The sequence below is a fragment of the Fukomys damarensis genome, unplaced genomic scaffold, assembly GCF_012274545.1.
Source record: "Fukomys damarensis isolate Sample0158 unplaced genomic scaffold, DMR_v1.0_HiC HiC_scaffold_30, whole genome shotgun sequence".
In the NCBI taxonomy this organism is placed as follows: Eukaryota; Metazoa; Chordata; class Mammalia; order Rodentia; family Bathyergidae; genus Fukomys; species Fukomys damarensis.
Genome location: NW_022900942.1, coordinates 10,268,448 through 10,274,207, shown reverse-complemented (window position 1 = coordinate 10,274,207; position 5,760 = coordinate 10,268,448). Strand labels below are relative to the sequence as shown.

Here is a 5,760-nt window from a genome sequence, read left to right as displayed (position 1 = left end):
AGGTAAGAAGTTTTGGCATTAGCTACAACAAATATGAATCCAGGAGACATCGTGCTAAGTGAAAGAAGTCAGTCATAAAAAAGACCAATACAAGGCGATGCCACTCGTGTGAAATACTTGAAGTCATCAAAACGGTGTAGACAGAAAGGAGAATAAAGGAGGATGTTAGCAAACATAGGGAAGAACTCATCAACGCCATTAGCAACCAGAATCTGATTTTTATCTTCATAGAAACTCACTCAGAGCTGGAGCAGGACGTGTTCTTTTCAAACTCTCTAGAGGACATGCCAAGATTTATTGTATTCAGGACTGTAAAAATCCAGAGCAAATTTAGAATAATAGAAATTACACTGAAATACCTCAGCCAGGTCCCAGGACATAAGGCCAACAGAAAAAGATCAAGTGTACTGCTGCATACTAAAAATATGCACTTGGAAAGTAAAATTTAAAATACAATTCTATTTATGGTTTCTTAAATAAGAACAAAATGCTTAATTGTAAATCTAAGAAAATACAGTTCTGGTATGCTGTAAACTATACAACGTGGATGAAATAAATCAAAGATCTAAATACAGTAACTGGAGAGAGATAATATGATGATGGATTGGAAAACACAGCAAAGAAGTCATAAATTATTTCCAAATTGATGTAGCAGGTTTAATGACATATACATTAAAATCTTAGCAAGATATTTAATAGATATAGACATGATTGTTCTGAAAATTGAAGTGAAAGGAAAATAATTAAAACAGCAACTTGGGCATGATGGCACACACCTTTAACCCTTAGTGTTCTGGGAGGCTGAGGCAGGAAGAGCACAAGTTCTTTTAGTGACTTAATGAGACTTTGTCTCAAGAAAAAAATTAGAAGGACTGGGAATGTGGCTTGATAGGAATACCTTGGATTCAATCTCCAGTAACTCAAAGCCAAACAACTAGAATAGCAAAAACAATGTTATGAAAACTACATTTTGAATAGTCACACTGCCCCAATTCAATACTTATCATATAACTGTAGCAATCTAAACTATGGAGTATTGGTGGAGGGATAGATATGTCTCAAATATCCCCAGTAGATCAATGAAATAGAGAAACAAAAATATCCCCTCATGTGTGACCAAGGGATTTTTCACAAAGAAGTAAAAGTAGCTCAATAGGGAAAGCATTTTTGACAAATGAAATAAGTGGATGTCAATAGCCAGAAAGCAAAAACAAGCCTGAACCACACACCTTTACAAAGTCAATTCAAAATGGAATATATATATATATATATAGATAGATAGATAGAGAGAGAGAGAGAGAGAGAGAGAGAGAGAGAGAGAGAGAGAGAGAGAGGTCGGGGGGTCTCACTATGTAGTTCAGGCTGGCTTAGAACTCACTATGTATCCCAGGCTGGCCTCCAACTAGAGGCAGTTCTCCTGCCTCCACTTCCCAAGGGCTGGGGTTATAGGCATGCACAATCACATCCAACTTTCAAAAACAGTGGTTAAATGCCATGAAGTAGGTGGCAATGCCTTAACCATATGTATGGTGTCAGGTGCAATGGCCTCTTCCATCCTTATCAAGGGGACTGCTAAATCTTCTCTCCTTTTATAAAGCACATAGAATATATATTCAAATGTGGGAAAAAACTATAAAACTTTTATTAAATCTTTAGCTTTAGAACTTGATAGAATTCTTAGACATGACAATAAAATCACAATTCACAATAAGAAAAAATAATCCACAAAGTGGATTTTATCAAGATAAAAAGTATTTGCTCTGCAAAAGATCCCTTATAGAGAGAAGACCAAAAGACAAGCTACAGACTGAAATTATTTGCAAATCACATATCTGATAAAGAACTCGTCTAGAATACATGAAGTATTCCCAGAACTCAACAGTAAAAACTTAAATACTTCAACGAGAAGATTGGCAAAAGACACAAAAGACATTTTAATAAAAGAGTATGGATGGCAAATAAGCATATAAAGTGATCTCCAACATGACTGATCATTAGAAAAGTATAAATTAAGACACTAATCAGAAATCACTACATACTTAATAAAACAGATAAAGCAGACTAAAAATATGAAGTGCTGGGACAGATGAAGATGTAAAGTAAGACAGCTGCTCTGGAACACAAATAGGCATTTTCTTAAAAAAACAAAACAAAACAAAACACTAAGCTCATCTCATATGTTCCCAGTAGTAATACTCCTAAGCATTTAGCCCAAAGAAATGAAAATTTATTTCTGCATATAAAGTTGACCTGCACACAATTCATAGTAGCTTTCTCTGCTATAGCTAAAAACTAGAAATTAAAATTTCCTACCATATTATATTGGTGAATGGTTAAATTACAGTACATCCAGACCAGGAAATATGCAGCAAGGAAACAAACTAGTACATGTGAATACCAGTGTGAATCTCAAGGGTGTGATGGTGAGGAAAACATGCTGGTCTCAAAAGGTCACATACTGTATCACTTATATAATGTTCTTGTAATGACCAAATTACACATGAAGAATGGATTAGTGGCTATCAGGATTTATGTCATGAGGGCTGGGTGGTGGACCAGGAAGGGGTAGGAGGAGGGAGGAGATCATCCTGGTGGTGAGATAGTCCTATAACTTGATTTGTGGTGGTGGTTGTAGAAATCTATACAAATGACAATTTACGTATGACACATCTGTTATTACAGATGATACAGAACTGTGCATACACCCTGTACCAATACCAATCGTACAACATTTTTCACTTAAAAAGATGTCTCCAAAGGGGAACATGGCAAAGACTTTTTCAACTTCTCATGCATCTGTAATTATTTCAAAATAAAAAAGTTAACACAAACCAAAAGTTAACATTAGGCTTAGTAGAGAAATACTACAAAAATCCCCATTAAAACCAGGAACACAACAGTTTTATCTGCTATCAACATCATTCCTTTAATTTATGCTGAAAGATCTAGCCAGTGAAGAGGCAGAAAAAATACTGGGAAGAAACTTTCAAATTTTTTAAAGTCTCTACTTATATACTTTCAATAATGAGAGAATCTTTTAAAAAGCTTAGCCATTAGAAAAGAAAATGATTAAATAAATATAAAGTAGAATATTGAATAAATGTGTAAATAATTATATATATATATGTCATATATATTGGTGAAATAAACTTATTTAAATATTAGTGGTAATAATTTATAATGCTAATCAAGGCAAGTGAGTAAGTCTTACCTCCAGGAAAGATTTAGCATAGAGATGAACACAATTTTACTTGATAAAACATAGAGAGTTTAAGGAAATAAAATGCACATTATATTTATAGGCCCGAAATTTTTAGTAGAAGTACAACTATTTTCCTTAAATGTAATAGTGATGAAATTTTCTGGAAGACTCCATAAATGATCCTAAAATAATCTTTAAAATAATGAAAATTACATCATAGCTTTACTAAGATATGATTTATGTATCATAAAATTCTCTCATATTAAACGTGAAATTCAATGACTGTTAGTAAATTTACCAAACTGCAACTATCACCAGAATCTAACTTTGTAATATTTCCATCAATACCAAAAGGCAAGTCAGAACCACTTCTAGTCACTTTCTGTTCCCACACCAGCTACAATCACTCATCTACTCTGTCTCTATGGAGTTCTCTATTCTGGACATTTCAGATAAATGGAATATTTACAGGTGGCCTTTTGTGACTTAGCATAACGTCATCAAGGTTTATCCATAGTATGCTATGTATCAGAACTTTACTTCTTATATTGTTGAATAATTTGTACTTTATGGATATAGTGCACCTCATCTATTTATACTAGCTAGATGGACCTTTGGGTTGTTTCCATTTTTTTACTATTATGAATCATGTTGCTATAAACATTTGCATGCAAGTCTATGTCAACTTATGAGTTTATTTATTTCTCTTGGGAAGATACCGAGAGTTGAATTTCTGGGTCAGATGAAAAATTTATGTCTAACATTGTAAGAAATGGACAAACTGCTTCTATTTGTGCCGTTCTGTAAAAATGATTTTGAAAATATAAAAAATATTACAATGTGAAATGGCCTATCAGATATTATAATGCTACTATAAACATATATGTAAATGCATAGCATATACTATAAATTTTACTATAAAATAAAATAATGTAAAATTTTTCAAAATATCCAAACAAATTTGTAAAATGCACTATTTTTTTTTGTAAAAATCTGTGAGTACATAAGATTTTTGAATGTGACAAGAAAAGCATTATAAACCATTGTGGAAATAATGGATTGTTCAACTAACTGCCTCACAGGTACTTTAGGGGCAAGAGTGGGGTGCAGGAGACAAGTTAGAATCTTATTCTGCATGGTGAAATAAGCTTTAAATAGATCAATGAATCAGAATTATTTTTAAAAAACATCACAATTGACAGATGTTTTGTTGATGATATACAAAATTGCCTTAATATGGGGAAAGAATTTCGAAGACCAAATGAAATAGAACAAATAAAAGTGAATTTGGTAATAGACTTAACACAATAATATTGAAAATATCAACACATATCATATGCAAAATTATCAGATAAATTAGAAACTTGGGAAAATGTAGTCTACATGACAATGAGATGCCCACTGATATTAATAACACAAAAAATCCTGCAAATCTATAAGAAAAAAAATTAACATCCACTGTTTTAAGATGGCAATATACAATCTAAGAAATACATTGAAATTGAACACAAACTATATTCAACCCCTTATGCTTTAAATTAAATTAATAAATTGCATTTCTCACCCATGGGGAAGGCATACAGATTACAGTTTTTCAGGATCATACTCCTTGCTGGAGAGGGAACAGCAAGATGGACTTTCCTGCTGGTGGGAAGCAGGATGAATCTGCAACATGGAGACAGGGCTTGAAGAAGTTCCAACCCTTTAATTCAGTATCTTCATGCCTCGGAATCTATCCTGAAGACATGAGTAGAAAGTGACTCAAAGATTTATGTGCAGGGGCAGTCATGGTAGCACAATTTTTGAGAAAAAACTAAAAACCATCTGAATAACATAGACTAGAGAAAGAGGAAAACAAATTACAGTATAGTCATTAAAAATATTTTGTAGCTGTTAAAAATCATGCTTTCAAAGAGTACTTAGTGCCATATTAAAATTCTCACAGCATAGCAAAAATAAAAACATAGCGCATAGCAGTACATGTTGTATAATTTTAACAATAAAATAAAACTATATTCACGTTTACCTGCTTTTCTTTTGGAGCAACTATGATAAGCATAGAAAAAAATTTTAATAAAACCATGGTTATTTCTAAAAGGAGGAATTTGGATAATTTTTACTTTCTCTATACTTTTCTATATTTCAAAATTCTGCACAGAAATGTTGCTTTTGTACTAAAAAAAGAAAGTTGATGATTGGTAGAAAGAAATGCCCATTTGCCAGCGCTTTAGAAAACATATGTGCTTTTTTTCACCTCGCAGCCTTTTTTGAAAATTACAAAAGAAAACAAAATACCCTTAAACCCCGACAAATATAGAAAAATACAAAGCATAAATGTAATTAAGCTTAAGACAAGATTGACTAGAATGGTAAGGACTGAGAAAGCAGGAAGGAGGCGTCCAATTCACTGTGTATTATTCTGGAAGCTTTTTGCATTTTTCCTGTGTTTATTCTAATTCTGTGGCTGAGGCTCCCTTGCTGCCCTTCATATGTTCCTCTTTGGATCTTCCTCCTGATCTCATGCTATATCCTACACAGGAAGGTTCCTGTTGCTGGCC

The 5,760-nt window shown here is 33.0% G+C and overlaps 1 non-coding gene across 1 annotated transcript; it reads right to left on the bottom strand.

The window, feature by feature from the left end:
* Window positions 1–1,473: 1,473 nt before the first annotated feature.
* On the bottom strand, window positions 1,474–1,600 carry LOC117283795. The gene has a single exon (XR_004514835.1). It is a non-coding gene; the product is annotated as a U6atac minor spliceosomal RNA (small nuclear RNA).
* Window positions 1,601–5,760: the final 4,160 nt, after the last annotated feature.